This window comes from Oxyura jamaicensis, chromosome 8 (genome assembly GCF_011077185.1).
Source record: "Oxyura jamaicensis isolate SHBP4307 breed ruddy duck chromosome 8, BPBGC_Ojam_1.0, whole genome shotgun sequence".
Classification (NCBI taxonomy): Eukaryota; Metazoa; Chordata; class Aves; order Anseriformes; family Anatidae; genus Oxyura; species Oxyura jamaicensis.
In genome coordinates this window covers 10,338,300-10,354,980 of record NC_048900.1, presented here as the reverse complement: position 1 = coordinate 10,354,980, position 16,681 = coordinate 10,338,300, and the positions used below count along the sequence as shown (strand labels likewise).

Below are 16,681 nucleotides of genomic sequence, written 5' to 3'. Positions count from 1 at the left end.
CTGCTTTATGAAGACGTCTGGAGCTCCTTACGAGCCTTCTCGTGCCCTGTGCTTTTAATATCATGTGCGAGTTGCTATCTGCTGACTAAGATTAATTGAATATGTAAAACAATAGGTGCTAAGAATTAATACAAGGCCTTATAATACAAGATGACTTTTATTCTAGTTTGAATACTTCACAGAGAGGCTGTAAGTACATTAGTTTTATTGATCTATATTCATAGAATTATTTAAATGTACCCTCTGGTGCTGAGTGTCAGGGATTTTCCAGTGCTTGCCACTATGCATTTTTCATTAGAGGCTAGCAAAGGCAGATCCAAACTTTGACTGCCCAGGCAAGATTAATTTCATCTCGTCAGCCCCAGCCAGACACAAGCTCAGGGTGTTTGAGAGCTGACCCCGGCTGGAGCCTCCCACCTTTTACCCCGGAGTGCTTACCCCAGATCCCTCCGTGGGGCTCTCAGCACAGCCAGGGCGTGCTGGCAACCAAACGTGCCGGCTTCACCCAGGCTTTTCTCCTTTTTGTTTTAAAGAACGAGAACGGGTCTGGTCCTCTACACAGCTGAAGCTCTTACATTAAAACCTTGCCTGCACTGTGCATACTAAACCTGGCTTGATCCCTCAAGGTCGGATGGTTGGCAGGTGCCAACTGCCTGTAGCTGGAGCAACACTTTTTCCATCCAGATGGGATGGAGTTGTCCTTTACTTCAGCAGATGTTTGTCACTTTTGCCTACAAACGCTCGCTTCATTTTCTTGCTTTTCTCTGCTGGGTGGGGGATTTAAAGGAAAATGCCAGCAGCTCTGGTTTCTAGTGAAGAGCATTCTCAAGGTTTTCTTTTAACAGCGTTTGATTGCAGTTGCTGGCCAGAGGAAACTCAACTGTTTTCAGGGAGCTTGGGATTAAAAGAATCAAACTTCCTAGGCAAAAATGAGAGGTGAGAGTTTTTAGTGTTCACAAGTGAGACGAGTGGTCAGGCAGGAAAGCTGGGCTTCCCACAGGTTTGTCCTGAGGCTGGGTGAGGGATGGGAGCTCTCATCCTGCAACTGGCTGGCTTGTGAAAACCATGGGGAGTCTCTGGTGTCTCCTAAGAGGCTGAGCTCCTGCTGCAGCCTTTGCTCGAGGGAGGACACTAAGAAAGTGCCCGTCCTCTAGCTGACAGCCCACTGAAACTCCAAGTTCCCTGTCTCTGCTAAATTGAGATAAAATCAGTTGACAGGCTCCAAAGCGTTTGGAACACACAAGCCCACAGCGTAATCGCGTAAGCCACTTTTTTTTTTTGTGTGTGTGTGTGAGCCAAGCTGAAAACCATCAATATATTTTACAATGCTTATTACAACCATTTTGCGTCTACCTCGATGCTCGCAGTACCATCCGAAGGTGAACTTCAGGAACGCTGGAGGGGAGCGTGGCTGACGGGAGGACGGATGTGGATGTGTGTGCTGCGGCAGCAATGCCTTTGGGATCTGGGAGCCCAGCCCCGCAGAGATGTTCCCGTCAATCCTGCCCCGCGTGGGAAGGTTGCCTCCAGTGGCTTCGCAGTGGGGGTTTAGAGGAGGATCTGTGCTTTTATTTATTTATTTATTTATTTTTAATAAACGGAGGAGCTGGAAACCAGCCCTGCCGTCACCTTCTCCCCATGGCTCAGCATCCTCCCCGCAGGGGGGCTGGAGGCAGGGTTGGGGCTGGGGGACGGAGCTGTGCTGAGCATGGCCCCTGTCCCCAGCTCTGCCTCTCCCAGTCCAGGGCCCCGCTGTGGGGACGGCTGCCCCGGGGCCTGGTGTCCCAGCACTCAGACACTGCCTTGGCTGGGAGAAGGAGGCTCTGGTAGTGGGTTCGTGAACTTTGCTATGTTTTATAGCCACTAGAGGGGGGTCAGAGACTGCTGGCTTGGGCTACCTTCGTGCCAGGCTGCCCGGGCTGGGGGTAGCACAGGGCAGCCGGGGTGAGGGGTTCGGTCCGAGCCCCTTGGTGTGCAGCTGGGGTTGCCTTGCCCATAGCGTGTTTTCTGCATCTGGCACAGCCTCAGCAGGAATTCTTTTGTGAAGGTCCGAGCTGGGATATGCTGCCTGCCACCACTTTGCTTTCAGCCCATGGGAATGCACTACGGACAGGGAACGCTGGGCTAGCAGGGAGCCGAGCTGAGGAGTCCTCCAGCCCAGGGCAAGCTTTGCAGTTCAGCTCCAGCAATGCTTTGTTGCCTGGGGCCAAGCGGTGTCACCCACAGACAGCCGCCTTGCTAGGGCACAAGCCTGAAGCCAGCAGCCCTGTGCGGTGTTCCCCCTCCATCAGGACTTCTGGCTCCGGGGGAAATGCAGCCCTTCCAACCTTGCAGGTGCTAGCAGGGAGCATGCCCCTTGGTGGCTGCAAAGTGACACTGGGGCGCACGGTGCCTGCAGCCCAGGGCCCAGGTGGCCTCGCGAAGGGGAAGCTCTGGGAGCTGCTGAGGGGCGTCAGCCCTTGGGGTCGCCGGCCCAGGAGCAGTTTCAGGTGGCCAGGAGCAAAAGTCTGCTTATTGTCTCCACAACCAGGCGGTCAAGGTGCTGAATTCCCTTCGTTAGCAAAGCGCAGAGCAATATGCTGAGATGAGAGTATTTCAGAACGCTTTTACAGCTCAGCGTTTTCCCTTGGGGGCCTCTCTGTGATATTTCTACAGGGGGTGGAAGTGCTGGGTGTTCCCTTTCGAGGTGCTGCTCTCCAAACTGAGTGACACGAGCCCTAACTCTTGCTAACTTCTCGCAGGCGCCTTGGCAAGACTCGGTTAACTTCTGAAGAGGAAGAAAAGGACAAAGAGCCCACGCTAGCCCTTCGCCGAGCCTGGCGCAGCATGGGGAGGAATTTTTCTCCCTGTGAGCAGCACACCTCTGCTGCCGTTGCGTGGCAGATGTTCCTGGTGGCACCGGAGCAGGATTCAAAAGCAGGTATGTGATGGCATCACACCAACACTTGAAGGTCCTGTACTTCTTGCTGGGAGCACCCAGCCCCTAGCGCACCATGGGATGTGATATCTGCTCTCCATGTCACTGGTAACTGATGGGCACTGGTTGCCTTAATGGACGGGAAGGATTTGCCCTCGACACAGCTCCAGGATTGTTTTAAGTGCGAGGCTGTGGATTATAAATTATACAGCATTTATAATCAGGAAAACATCTGCTGGGTGCTCTTTGCAGTGGACAGGGCCAGCCGAAGGCTCCAGGACACGATGCGTAGGGGCTGCACCAATCGCCACCTGTCTGCTCCTATAATCGAGTTGATTTTTTATGGTCTTGACATCAGCTTTCAAGACGCATGATCTATGTGTTTATTTAGCTGTCTTTCCTGGCGTCCCTTAGTTTTGAACTCCTGTAAATCCTCCCACAGTTGGATTTCTGCACTTTTCAGAGATTACGTTTCCTGACAGTACATTTCTCCTTCCCCCTCACTTCAGTGACAGTTTAGGCGAGGCTCCAGGGACCGAAGTGCTCAAACCAGGCTCTGTAAATCTGAGCTCTGCCACGGAGCAAGCCTAACTTTTCAGAGGCTCAGCAACTTGTGCTAAGTGGGAGAATCGGCCCCAGAAATGCTGATAGGAGACCGGTGGCCCCATCCAGATTCAAAAACCTGCCTCAAGGGGCTCAGGACCGGGGTTGTTCTCCAGGACTTGGCAGCTGGAGCACGGGGGGGGGGGGGGGGGTGGCTTGTGACGCTGCAGGATCTGCTCAGGTCCTGTCTTCTTGCCAGGAAAATGAATGGAGTCAGCATGGCCAGAACAGCAACTTTTTGTTAGAAAGCCCAAATTCTGGCTGCTGGGGAGCGAGACTGTTGCAGCTCTGCTCGGTTTCCTGTGGCTGTGTGTTAACCCTTGCAAAGGGCTTCCCGCGACTCCCACTTCAATGGTTCCCAGAAGGCCCTGGTTATAAACACCCTTGTTTTTCACAAAACCATGCCTCCTTTTGGCTGCTTCTGGGGATGTGCAGCTGGTGGTGAACTCCACCAGCTCCCAGATGTGTCCAGATGGACAAATACTTACATACCACTAAAAATACACAGCAGCCTTTGCTTTTTGTGCTTCTGCTGGCCTCTAATGCTGTATGGTTTAGCAGCGGGGTTTGCAATGATCCTCCATTTCCCAGCCGATCCTAGCAGCCTTTCCCTGCTCCTTGGCCACCTTTTCATGGGGTTGGGCTAAAACCTTCTGGTTTTCACCCACTAAGGCTCTGGCTGGGTAACTGAACGCATACACAGGTGACAAAGCCTCCTGAATCCACGACAGCTGTGTACATTAACTGTTTGCCACCCCAGTGCCCCAGTGGAGGCTGCTCTTCCTGCACCCTTGTGCCTGCTTCAGGGGGCTTTCGCTGTGCGTTTCGGGCTACAAAATAACTCTTAGTCACCACGATGGATGCAGACGGCATGGTCTAGCCAGTGTCTGAGTGCTGGCTTCTCCTCCCCTTCCTTCCCCACATGGTCCTCCCTGCTGGGTCCTCTCAGCCAACCTTGTCCAGTTCAGCAGAGAGGACGAGAAGAATTGATGATTTAGCACGGAGTGATTTACCTCTGGGTAACGAGATGTAAAAAGATCTCTTTCACACTAGGCTGGAGGCTTGCCTTTATGGGCATCTCAAAGCCTTGGCCTTGAATGGAAACCTGTCTCCCGCTAGCAGAAGATTGGATACACCTCATCATCACTTGTGCATATTTTTGCCTGCCAGGCAATCACAGGAAAACAGATGAAGAAAGATTGATCCATAGGTCTTAATTTTATGGGCTTGAGTGGAATTCACCTCCCATCAATTTACCAACAGCGGTTAGAAGAGCCAATATCCTTATCGTTCCCCTCATCGTGGCTGGGAATAATCTTCCAAATGAGCTATCCCTTTATAAAGGCGCTATCATGTTGAAGAGCAGAGAGGATTTGCACCTCCGAGGGCTCTGTAGTTATTTATGCTGCGTAGTGCCCAGCTCTAGCTGTTTATCTGTGCATGGGGCAAACCCAGCCTTCTCCCCACCTCCTTTAAATATCTGCTCATGCCTGACCCAAAGCAGAAACTGTGTCAGCCCAGGCAATGATGGCTGAGGTCACTCAGCATGGAAACCAAACATGAAAGCCAAGTGGTGGCTCTGGTTTTAGCTAGGCGGGGGGCTGTTCTTGTCATCTTCCTGCTTTGAATGCAAGTGGTCCTTTAAAAGTGACTTAAACGGAGCTCATCCCACATCGAATTCCCTGTTCTCAGCCCCCATTTGCAGAGAGGTTCAGCAACCTGCATGCTCGGTGCAGGGCTGGTGAGCCTTGCCCAGCCCCACGTCCATGTTCAGCCTGTGTGTGTTCCCATCCCGCAGCTTGTAGGGACATGAGGGAGCTCTCCCTGCCACCAAGAGCTGGCGACGTGGCTTCCTAGCGGTGTCACAACCCGATTTTGCCCTCAAGGAGCTGGTACCCATATTAGAAATTCTCTCTTCCTATGTTTTTTTTTTTTTTTTTTTCTTTTTTCCCCAAAGTCTCCCAGAGAAGTAAGGCACGGAGAAACGGGGCCGTTTGCCCAAGGTCACGTAGCAGCTGCGAGTCCGGAGGAGGAGAGCCCCGATTTCCTGGCTTCGTGTCACACGTGTGAAGGGCTCCTTGCTCTGATGACAGTGAAGGCTTTACAGTAAGGGGGGAAAAAAAGTCATCTTTCAACAGGCGCCTTGCTCTGTTCCCAAGTGCGTCCCGCGGGGTGTGAGTGAAGTCAAGAGGCTGCTGTGGAAGGGTCACACCCGTTCTCTGATCACAGCCGGCTAATGACAGCCCCGGGGAGCAAGGGCCCTCAAGCTGGCAGCAAGGAGGTGTGCACAGAGAAGAGGCAAAGTTTTAAATGCAGCGGCCAGAGTCAGATACGGCAGGGGAAAAAGCTGTGCTGGAGCCCGTGGCAGTGGTGAAGAAATGGAGGTGTTTTCCCCATCCATTTCTGGCACTTCGCATCCATGCTTTCAGCCACCAAAATCTGCTCTGCTCAGACCTGTTGCTCTGAATCGACTGTGATGCTTTTTTATTTTTTATTTGTTCAAATTAAGCAAACAGTCGCCGTGGGCATGGGTTGGTACTTAAGCAAATGATAGCACCAGCACACGGCTGCTCCCCGCGAGGGCGCACAGCCCTGCGGTCACACTGGGGAAACCGAGGCAGAGCGCCAGGCTGGGGCCAGCAGCACCAGGAGGAGCCCCCGCTTCTCCCCACCCTGCATCCAGCTTTGTGCTGGCCTCAGCAGAAACCTTCCCTTAACGTAATTAAAGGATGAGCAGCGACGGCGGTGAGAGGAGGCGGCTGCTGACGAGCGCGGAGGAGGAGGGCATGCCGGGAAGCTGCGCCGCCGGCCCCTGCTCCATCGCTGCACGGGAGCACGACCCCAGCGAGGACGTGCACGGGGCTCGCTGCTCTCCAGCTCCGCCGTGGAGGGCTGAAAGCAAATGGGGTGTTAATGCAGGCGGCCGCGGGCTTGACTCAACACTGCCGGGCTGCGGGCTGGAGGAGGAAGCCCGTGCTCCTTCTCCAGCTGGTCCGAGCCCGCCTGTTAGACCTGGTCAATAGTTCGCTGTCAAAAACAATTCTCTTGTCAAATAAGATTTTTTTTTTCAGAATTTTTCTCGGAACATGTCAATTTTGTGCCAAATTTTTTTGGTTTTTGGTGCTTTCTATTTTTTTTTTTTGGTCTTGCTTAAAAAATAGCAGCACTGAAAACAACGTGAGGCTGTCAGCTGCTAGAGTCTCAGCATCTGAGGGCTCAAGCCAGCAAGGCCTCCGAATGTATTTTTGATTTTGTGTCAAGAACCGTGGCAGGATGGCAGAAGTTTTTAAGGACTGATTATCACAGGGGAAAAACGTGTGTGTTTAAAGGATGTCAGGAAACTTTTCAGAGACTTGGTGTTTGTAAGTCTCCTTACTGTGAGCCTGGGAGGAGCAGAGTGCTCAGGGACAGGGACGGCTGCAGCCAAGCACTGTTGACATCCAGAGGTCCCACTTGGTGTGCCACACTCCCGTGTGGGTTTATGCTTGGTCACGGGGCCGGTGTCACCCTCTGGTTCAGCTCATGCGATGTTCACATTCAGCATTAAACACGATAGCTCCAGGACACGATGGAAAATGGGCTGTGTGGAGCAACGCCATCTATTTCAGAAAGCTCTGGGCAGGGTCTGCGCTCTCTCCAAACCTCATGGGACAGGTCAGGTATGGCTGGTACAGGTGACGGGGCCGCAGCTGCTGTCCCACCCCAGAAGAAGCAAAGGGACGATCTCCCCGTATCCCTGCCACGCTGGGGAGGCTGGGTCACAGCTCTGAGGGACCACAGCAGCACCCAGAGGCTGAAAGGTGCCTCGTGAGGCTGTGAGGATGCCCAGGGGCTGGGGGCAGCTGATGGGGACTGGCTGGGGAGTCCCCGCAGCCCCGGGTCCACGTGCCTGTTGGCCTGGCAGGGCGTTTGGGTGTTGCCAGAGTTAATGCAGCAGCGTGTGTGCCTCTCCCGCGTGTGTTTATGCATGCAAAGACGTGCCTGCTGGGGAAGGAGTGGAAGGCTTGTGATTTATCATTGCTCCGTAATGGGTGCCTTGCTTCTAGTGAAAGAGGTCAGCCTCCCTGCGAGATACCAAACCCCCTCCTTATTAACGTCCTGTTAGAGCTAATGGCTTGGGGTAGGGCAAGCAGGTCTTACAAGGAAGGCATTAAAGAGCAGCGCTACTTGGAAGGGAAGCCAAAGAATTTACAGCAATATTTACACAGAGGCTCTCCCCAGAGATAAGGAGGTACACAGTCGGCTCAGCAGATAAGCGGAGCTGTGGGACGAGGCGGAGCAGGCACTGCTGTTTGTGCATCCTGAAGTTCAGCGGGAGCGAAAGCCAGAGCTGCGTGGTGCAGGAGAAGGGGATGTGGTCGGGAGAAGGGGATGTGGTGGGGACCACGCGTACCAGCTGGGATGTGGTGCCTGGGAGGTGCGGACACTGCATCAGTTTGCTGCCTGGGAGTCAGGAATGGGGCCGGGAGAACTCCCTAACCCGATCCCTAAGCCTGGGTTTGAAGATGTGGATGGATGCAGTAGTGAGTGCCCTTGCTTGTCCCAGTGAAGGTGGGGAGGTCTCGTCTGGGTGCGTGTCCCACGGCAGCTGCTCTCCGTCCCATCTCCCACATGCTTTGTGAGTTGCAGCCCAAGCGATGGCTGTTCCTCCAGTGGGTCGTGCTGGTGCATCCCAGCTCTGGCTTCGAGCGCCCTGCCTTGGCCCTGGCTGCGTCCTGGGGCACACAGGGAGCTGCCTCACGGGCTGAAGGCGAAAGGCAGACCTCCCTGGGCTTCTGGAGGGTTGATGTCAAATGTAATTCCTTAACAAGCACGTGTGCCCAGAGTGCAGGGCGTGCAAGATCGCTCAGGCTGGGCAGTGAGAGAGAAACTTTGGTCTAGGGCTCTCTCCTGTGCAGTTACTGTCGGGTCCCACCTCCCTAACGCTCTACTCCAGGCTCACCTCTTCACACACCTTCCCTGCTGGCTCTGTTGGACCTGCGGCGCATCTGCACTCGATTGTCCCTTACATGCATGGCTGAAGATTCCCCCAGACTGTTCTTTACCTCCTCCTCCACCCGCTTCCTGCCAGACAAGCCAATATCTCGCACCTACCCGCCTCACCCACCAAAACATCCTTATCCAAAACCTGCTGAAGACAAAAGGACTTCCACTTTTTCTTTTCCCTCATTTACAGCACTGGGCTTTGGATCCAGCCACATCTGCGACAGAGAAACCGAAGAACCCCACACACAGCAACCTACACCGAGCCAGCCAAGGCCGCAGCGTGCCCCTTCCTCCATCACCCAGAAACCTCCCCGCACCTCCCTCTCCCTCCCGGCTGCTTTTTACGTGCTCGAACAACCCACGGCCGCCACCTCGTGAGCAGCTGGCCCCACCTCATCCCACGCAGCCCACATCTCCCCTTCGCCGACCTCCCCGGCCCCTAATAGCGCTCGGCCACCGATCCCGGAGCACGCCATCCATCATTTGACTAGCACATTATTTATTTACCATGGGGGAGAGAAGGGAGTTGGGTTGTCTGGAGAATGTATTAAATTTTCATTTGTTCTCATTGATTCCTGAAAGGAAATTGCTGAGTTATGCCATCAGGGTGGACTAGTTACGATACGGCGAGTATTTACCAGACTGGCTGGGAAATGGGGACAGAGTTAAGGTTACTCTCAATATTCACAGTACAATTACAGTGACTGTTTAGCTAACCAACCTTGTGAAGTGTAGCTGAGCGTGTTTTCTCTCCTTCCCTTAGTCTCTGCTACAGCTCCTTGCCCAGAGATGTGCTAGACTCTTGCTGATTTCTCCTGCCATATGGGACGTGCCTGGTACTGCTTCCTCCTGGCTGCTGGGTGAGTGGCTGGCGCTCAGGGCTTGCTGCACCAGCTCCGAAGCTCCGCGTGTGTGTGGGAGCAGCTCCTGGCGAGGGCTTGTCCCCCGACTGCAGGAGCTGCTCGGCCTCTTCCAGCTCATCCCGTTCAGCTTGGGGACAACTGCCTTCAGTATTTCTTCCCCAGGCGCACCTGGTTTCTCTCCCCCTCGATTTCAGCTGTGGTAGTTAGCACTTTATCTGTGGCAAATTTTCCTGGGTTTTGTTTAGCATATGCTACAGGTTGCACAAAAACACCGACTGGTGCGTAGGACTCCTTGTCATCCAAAGGCCGCTCCTCCTACTCCTCCGGCCAGAGCTGGCATCCCAGCCAGAAGTGACGATTATGCGTCAGGATTTCCATGCCTTGGAGCCCACCAAGACTGGAACTTGGAGTCTCAGCGGAGGGCTGACTTAGGTTACTTGGTTTTGGAGCAGTTCCCTCATCAAGTTAGAAGCGTTGTTTAATCCTGCCCAGACGCAAGGGTTGACCCAGCCTGCTTTTGGAGCATGTCAGGGGTGAAAACAGTGCGCCCTTCCCATGTGAACAGGATGGTGAAGCAGTTGTCCCTGAGGAAGGGTGTCGTGGCTGGGATTTTTTGATCCCAGACAGAAGGACAGACACTTTTTCTGGGTTGAAATGGAAACATGTCTTAGGGGTATCTCAGAAGAAGCTGTCTGTATCCCTGGCCCTCGGGCCCTGCTCTCTGCCTCCTGGTGCAGAGCCTCCTGAATTCAGGGAAAAGCAGTGTGGAAGGGGGGTGGTTTTACTTGGGTTTTATTTATTTTTTTTGCAGTCTGGAGGATAATCAGGGGTCCTCGAGTTTCTGTGGGAGTTGAAAGAAAGGACAACGCAAACTGGCACTGTTCCCAGTCCAAAATGTTTTCACTAATTGCATGCAACCTTCCTTACAAGAGAGAGGCTGCAAATACCACAGGCAGTTTAATTACCACTGCTGCTTCGCATTGATCTTATTTATGCTGCTCCCGGTGCTGCGTGTGTGTGCGGGGCAGGAATGGGTCGTGCGGGGAACTGGGGGCGGCTGCACGAGGGGAGGGGGAAACCAAGCGGTTATTTTGGCCGTGGGGTCCTTCCAGAAGGACGTCAAGGTCTGTGTTTGGTGCTCTGGGCGGCTGTACCCCAAATACCCAGCGGTGCAGGGGGTGCGGGTGGGAGAAGGATGGAGTGAAGATGAGGAGGGTGAGATCGCCGGTGTGGCTCCTGGGAGCTCTGCGGCCCTGCCGCCGCTCTGCCAGCGGCTGGCGAAGCTCCGAGCCCTGTCGGCGGATCGTTTCCCTTTTGCTAACCTTCCCCTCGTCCAACGCCAGGCGTTTTCCTCCCCGGCCCGGAGGGGGGGAGAAAGCGGCACGGGAGGAATCTGAGGCGAGCAGGCTGATGGCTGCCGTCCCAGTGCAGCCTCAGCAAATGGGGCTCGTGATGGATGAATGTGCAGGGCAAGAAGTAATAAAATGGGCCCCAGTCATGTAATCTTCCATTAAAATGAAATGCATACCAGAAATGAGGCATTTCTGCAGCTTGTACCATCTCCCACGGAAGATCATGAATAAAAGAGGCAAGTGTACTGTTGACAGATGCCGGCATGCATAAAGGACAGTTCCTATAAAGGCAAAGCCCCGGCTAACAGATGGACTAAAGATGTGAGATGCAGGAAGATTTACCAGTCTAAATAATTCAAGGGAATGTCGTATGGGGAGGCAGTGCTGGAGAGGGGAGCCGGCAGAAGGTACAGATGGAAAGGCAGGCCAGGCCTTTCCCACAAAGCCATTAAGAACGTCACTTGTCTGGGTGACAGTATGTCGCGCGAGGCACCAGCCGAGATGGGTGGGTTTGCCTCCAGCGCTCCTTCTGCAAGGTCAGGAGAAGAGGAGCTCTCAAAGGGTTGCAACTTTTGGAGGGCACGCTCTGCCTCCCGCACGGCTGCGTTCTCTGCCCTTCCTCCTCTCGTCCTCTTCCTCGCCGTCCCCGCCGCTGGGGGAAGCGGGAGGATGGAGGCGGTGATGGGGAAGGTGTTCAGCTCCCGTTGCTCTTCTCTGCCCTGCTCAGGTCAGCTCAGGTCCTTTTTCTGGGGACTTTGGAGGAGGCCGGGGCAGTCCTGGTGCTGGGTGCACTGCACCCATGCTGTAGGAGCTCCTTAACCCTGGCTGTCTGCTGGAGGTGAGCGGAAAAGTGTGCACGTAGAGGCTTGGCATGGCAAGGAGGAGGGATGCTGCATCTCAGTTTGGGAGTGGAACAGCCCCAGGTTGCTGACTGGGAGCTCCAGATCCAGCCCCTTAACACCAGACCCTGAGAAAAACCTGGGCAGTCCCTGGGATGGGTGGAGGGCTCCTATGAATTGACTGCATTTGTGCCATGCCTGAACATGGCCCCACGTGGACGGGGTGGCCTCGCAGTGCCCCGTGTTTGCGGAGAGAGGCTGCTGGCGCGCATGGGGCGGCTCAGCTGCACATGGAGTATTGCAGCTAGGAGCGGGAGTGTTGGCCTCGTCTGCCGAGCGTGGGTCCCCCGGCACAACCCTGTGATGCCAGAGCGATGGGAGATGGAAAAATTGTGGAAAGCTCTCCAGACATCAAGCTGAAGGCCGAGAAGCATTTCGGGAGGGTCTCGGCAGCGTGGGACGTAGGGAAATGTCGCAGGGCACACTGCTCATCACCTCTGGGGTTGCCCCGGCCCCCTCTCCCCTTTTCCACTGGGGAGTCTGGGGCTGGCTTGGTGAACACGAGGCATTTTGGGAGAAGGGGGAGGATAAAAGGGCAAGATGCAGAGGGTTAGATAGAAGTCAGCGGCAGCTGCTTGGCAGAGATTGTGCGCGCTCTCCGCTCGGAGAGGACGCCTTCCCTGGGCTCGTCAGCCGTCTGCAGCACGGCGATTAATCATTGGTGTCAGAATCCCTAATCCTATTCAATGGAAAACAAACAGCGCGGCATCCAGCCCTGTGCTGAGCCCAAGCAATTAGCATGTTTACATGGACTGGGAAAGCTCAACAAAGAGTGGCCAACGGGGGCCACGGGAAATGAACCCTTGTCAGCCCTCGATGCTCGGTGAGCCCCTGGATCCCCGGGCTTTGACCCAGGCCCAAGCTTGGAAAAGTGGTTTGAAGAGGTTGAGCGCAGCTACATGCTACCAAAAATGTGTTTTCTTCATCAGGGCAGCTGCTGGAATGGGGGCTGTGTCCGAGTTGTAGGGGGAAATAGGGTCTGGGGGCGACGGGGTTTGCTCGTGGGTTGGTGTTGAGCAAGCAGTGGATAAAAGCAGCAGCCAAGGCTTTTGCAATTCCAGCAAACTAAAGCCTGTGGCCAGCCCCATATCCCCCTTCCTGCCCTGGGTGAAATTGGTTCGGGCAGGACTGGTGTCCCTGGGGTGTGGGGGCTGGGGGGCTTGGGGCCGTCGAGCAGGCTCTGAGGAGGTCTGGGAGAAGTGGAGGGAGGTTTATTTATTTAACTGGGCTCTGTTATTCGCAGTGGAACAGACAGCAAACAGCAAACAAGAGGAGCAGAACCCAGGACAAGGAGTTTCCGTGGGACCTACCAGAAGCTGGCTGGCAGTTTAGGTATGTAAGCAATGGCAAAAAAAAGGAGTTTGCATTTAAGCTTCAAGTGCAGCTTCTGGGCTTGGGAGGCTGGGAGGGAGACGCTCCTCGCCAGTACTTGATTCCTCTCGAAACGAAGGGGCTTTCCTAGGTGCTGCTTCCCTCCCAGAAACACATCTGATTTTGGGGGGTGGGAAAAAAAGAGGATTGATTCAAATAAAAATGTATTTGTATGAGAAAAATTATTTCCTTCCATGAGAAAACACATAGTTTGAGGCAAATTTATGGCTTTGGCCTGGTCATTAATATCTGGTTGTCAAAAAGTATTGGTTTGAACAAAAATATGTTGTAATAAAAATGCATTGTTTTGAAGAAATTTATTGTCCCCATGAAAACCTATTCAATTCAGAAAGATATGTTGATTTCAATGAAAATCTATTTGTTTTAAGAGACAGAGAGAAGTTGCATTCAGCTGAGAGCCAGGGGCTTCTCTCCTTACAAATCTCCCTGCAATCCTGTTGTAATTAGACAGAAGAAACCCGGAAAATCTGCAACCGGACAGCAAAGGGAGCTTAAAGATGCTACCTGAGAGGAGATGGGCAGCGTGGCAGTGGTGGGAGGGAGTACTGGGGGAGTGTTGGAGGTGGGGGGAACATGCTGACGTGTGTGGGTGCAGGTTTTTCAGGTGCCTAGGGCTGTGGTCGTCTCCTGTCCTTATGAATCAGGTGGCTTCTCGCTCCAACAGCTCTCTCCTCGCTCTGCAAAGCTTGTGCTCCCTTGCTAAGTGCACGTGCTGAGAGGGCTTGTATGCGCCCACTTCATACTGCTATGTAGACGTGGAGATCTTGCAGGTGACCAGTGGGTGTCTGGCTGGGATCATGCAAGAGCCTCGTCTCCCTTGTCATCTCCCAAGCCAAACCATGTGGGCAGTCGGATTCTCATGGAAGCAACCCATCATCAGGTTTTCTCTCTGTTTTCAGGCTCGCAGTCCTCTCTCTGAAGGCCTCTCCTTGCATTTATTGCAAAGGAAAGCGAATGCATGAGCGTACTGGTGCGAGGAGAAGCGGAGCAGCAGCGCGCAGGCACGGCTGTGATCTCGGACAGGCAGTGCTCGTGCGAGTGCAGGTACGGGTTCATACACTGACAGCACTTCCAGCTTTGCAATCCTTTAGCAGCCTAATGTGGGCTTGCAAACCATGAGTGCTGTGCCTGCAAGCAGCCTGCACCCTGGCTGGTGACATCCCAGCGCTGCCCTGGGCGTGCAGCAGGGAAAGGTTTGGGTAAGGGGGATTGCATGGCTGCGCGCTTCCCAGCCCCGCTGCGGCGTTAGCCCCAGGTGTGGCCGAGGAGAGGGAGCCAGCCTGAGCTTTGCCATTGTGCCTAAGCCTTTCTCCCCACCAGTGGGGACCGGGCGAAATTCTCTCTGAGCTCGAAAGCCCTAATACCACCTTAGCCGGGATTATGAGAGGAGCCACCGTGGCATCACCTGAAATCCACCTCCCGGTGCCTCCCGTTTAAAACAATCAGCACATGTTTGCAGTGGGCTTTTTCTTTCATTATGCTCCGACTCTGCTATTTAATCAGCTCCTTCCTCCCTCTGTTTGTACAAGGCAGCGCTATCCCATATTAAAGGGGGGAAGGGAAGGCACGAGATAAAATAAAATCTCCTACCCAAGAAATGTCACTGCTGCAGTGTTATCCCCTCCCTGCCAACACGCGCTCGGGTTCTGGTGTCAATGGAAAGGTTGCCTCTGATTAATATTAATAAAGAATTAGAGCTGTGTTTGTCATGATCACCTCGTCTGGTATTGCTCTGTGTGGCAGGTGAAAGCAGAGGAAGGAAGGGAAGAGGTCTGCGTGGCATTCATTAATCATTTCATCAGGAAGGAGTTCAAAGCAGAGCTCTGCCTTAACGAGGGCTGCAGGCAGGGATGAGGCCGTGCTCATCCAGCCGTTCCTCCTCACGTCTGCGACCTGCCTGGTCAGTTGCTAAGGTGCTCTTCAAGGATTTAGGGCATTTTGCTGCCCCAGTGTGGGCTGCCTTGGGCTTGGATAGTCCAAGGTGATGTATGAAAGCTGGATATAGTTCTGCCACTGGTATCTGTAGATCTGCAGTTAAAAAATGTCAGATGACTCAGGATCCTTGAAGAACATCTTTAGTTCCCCTTTGATTCAAGAAACTTAAGAAACTGTGTAAGGAGCTGGGTTTTTAGCTCTTTCTCTGGCAGTAACCTTTCTCCTTCCTGCTGAGACAAAGAACTCCTCAGGGCAGGGACTTCTGCTTGGTCTACAGGTGGCCAGGAGCTGGGAGATCCTTGTGAGACAGATTGGCATGTTAAGGGCAGGTGACTCTGGCTGGGGACAGCCCCTTTGGGATCACAGTACTCAATGTGGGCTGATACTAGTATAAGGCTCTAACATGGGACATCTATCTCTGCTTTCAGTGGGATTTTGTTTCTTTAGCATGGAGAGGTTCCTGTACGTCTTGGCTTGGTTAAATGCATCTCCATATGGCCAGACCTGGCCTGTGCTTTCTTCTATCCTGTATTTTCTGGACACAAGGCACGAAAGAGATGCACGCCTACATATGGCAAAGACTTTTTCTAGTAAGAGTTTCCAGCTTAACCTTCTTCTTGCTCCCTTTTCCTTCTTTTTGTTTGTGGATGCTATTTATTATTCAAATGTGGGACGAGTCGAGCCAAGTGGTGCATTGCTCTCATTAATTATTCTCTGGGATTAAGGAATCAGTTAAAACCATATCTCCTTTAATCCTGTTTTATTAATTTTATGTTCTTGGCAAAAAAGAAGGAAAACAACAACCCCCCACCCTCTTTACAAAGGGATCATGCAGCTTTCTGCTGGGAGCCCGAGAAGAGGAAGTCTCTGGTGTTCCATGGATGCTCTTTTTATTAATTTGATAAAATAAATTAGCACAGGATTAGCGCCTTCCTGCGTGGGCCTGCAGCACAGCTCAGCTGTGGTTACCACCTTCAGGGGAGGCATTAGGCATCGTTTTGGTTGCACAGAGGTGAAATGCGAGAGCCCCGGTCCCTTTGTTCCTGGGAAAGAGAACTTCCCTCTTGCTAACAGCACAACTCGCAGCCTTCCCCTGCTCAGATGCATGCACAAGCCCATCAGCTCATCTCGTGTAGCAGCCAGCGGTGAGCACCGTAATCAGCCTCCTCCTTTTGTGGTTGCTGGGAGATGGGAAGGAAGGGGCTTTCTCAGGACACCACAGACCCGAGGAGTGAGAGCCAAGATTTGGTCTGGGGGAGAGGGCAGAGGGAGAACAGCAGAAAGGAAGGGGAACTTTTGGGGTTTCATCTGCACTGAGTGGTGGAGGAGCTCCAGCTGGAGCCTCAGGACCTTTGTGAACCTTCTGGCCAGAGACCTGGCTGCGAGGGAACAATGTGTGGCTGCAGTGCAGGTTTAGAAGCCTGCAGACTGTTGCTTTTATGTGGCTGTCAGACAGGAGAGAGGCCCCTGGTGGTGTGTGGCCACACGACCTGTCCTTTGGATGCAGGGGAACCTGTAGGAGACTTGCAGGAGCAAGGTGAAGCCAGTCCCAGGTGGGGCTGAGGCCTGCAAGGCTCAGGGAGCTGGACCAGCAGTGCTGGGCTCGGTCTTTCAAGGCTTGCCCTGAGGAGCACGGTGTGGAAGCATCTCGTCCCTCACCCAAATGAAATTTCTGAGGTGGCTTTTGGGAAATCCATGCTATTGTTACCTTTAAACTGGCAGTGGTAAGGCAGT

The 16,681-nt window shown here is 53.5% G+C and overlaps 2 long non-coding RNA genes across 2 annotated transcripts in view; both read left to right on the top strand.

Annotated features, from left to right (window-relative positions):
- Nucleotides 1-1,784: 1,784 nt before the first annotated feature.
- Nucleotides 1,785-9,368, top strand: LOC118170579. The gene is made up of 4 exons (XR_004752790.1): nt 1,785-1,833; nt 2,742-2,920; nt 8,174-8,315; nt 9,270-9,368. It is a non-coding gene; the product is annotated as an uncharacterized LOC118170579 (long non-coding RNA).
- A 3,488-nt stretch (nt 9,369-12,856) lies between these two features.
- LOC118170577 overlaps nt 12,857-16,681 on the top strand; it is a 68,844-nt gene continuing 65,019 nt past the window's right edge. The window contains exons 1-2 of the long non-coding RNA XR_004752788.1: nt 12,857-12,952; nt 13,912-14,056. This is a non-coding gene — a long non-coding RNA (uncharacterized LOC118170577). The remainder of the gene's footprint in view (nt 12,953-13,911; nt 14,057-16,681) is intronic.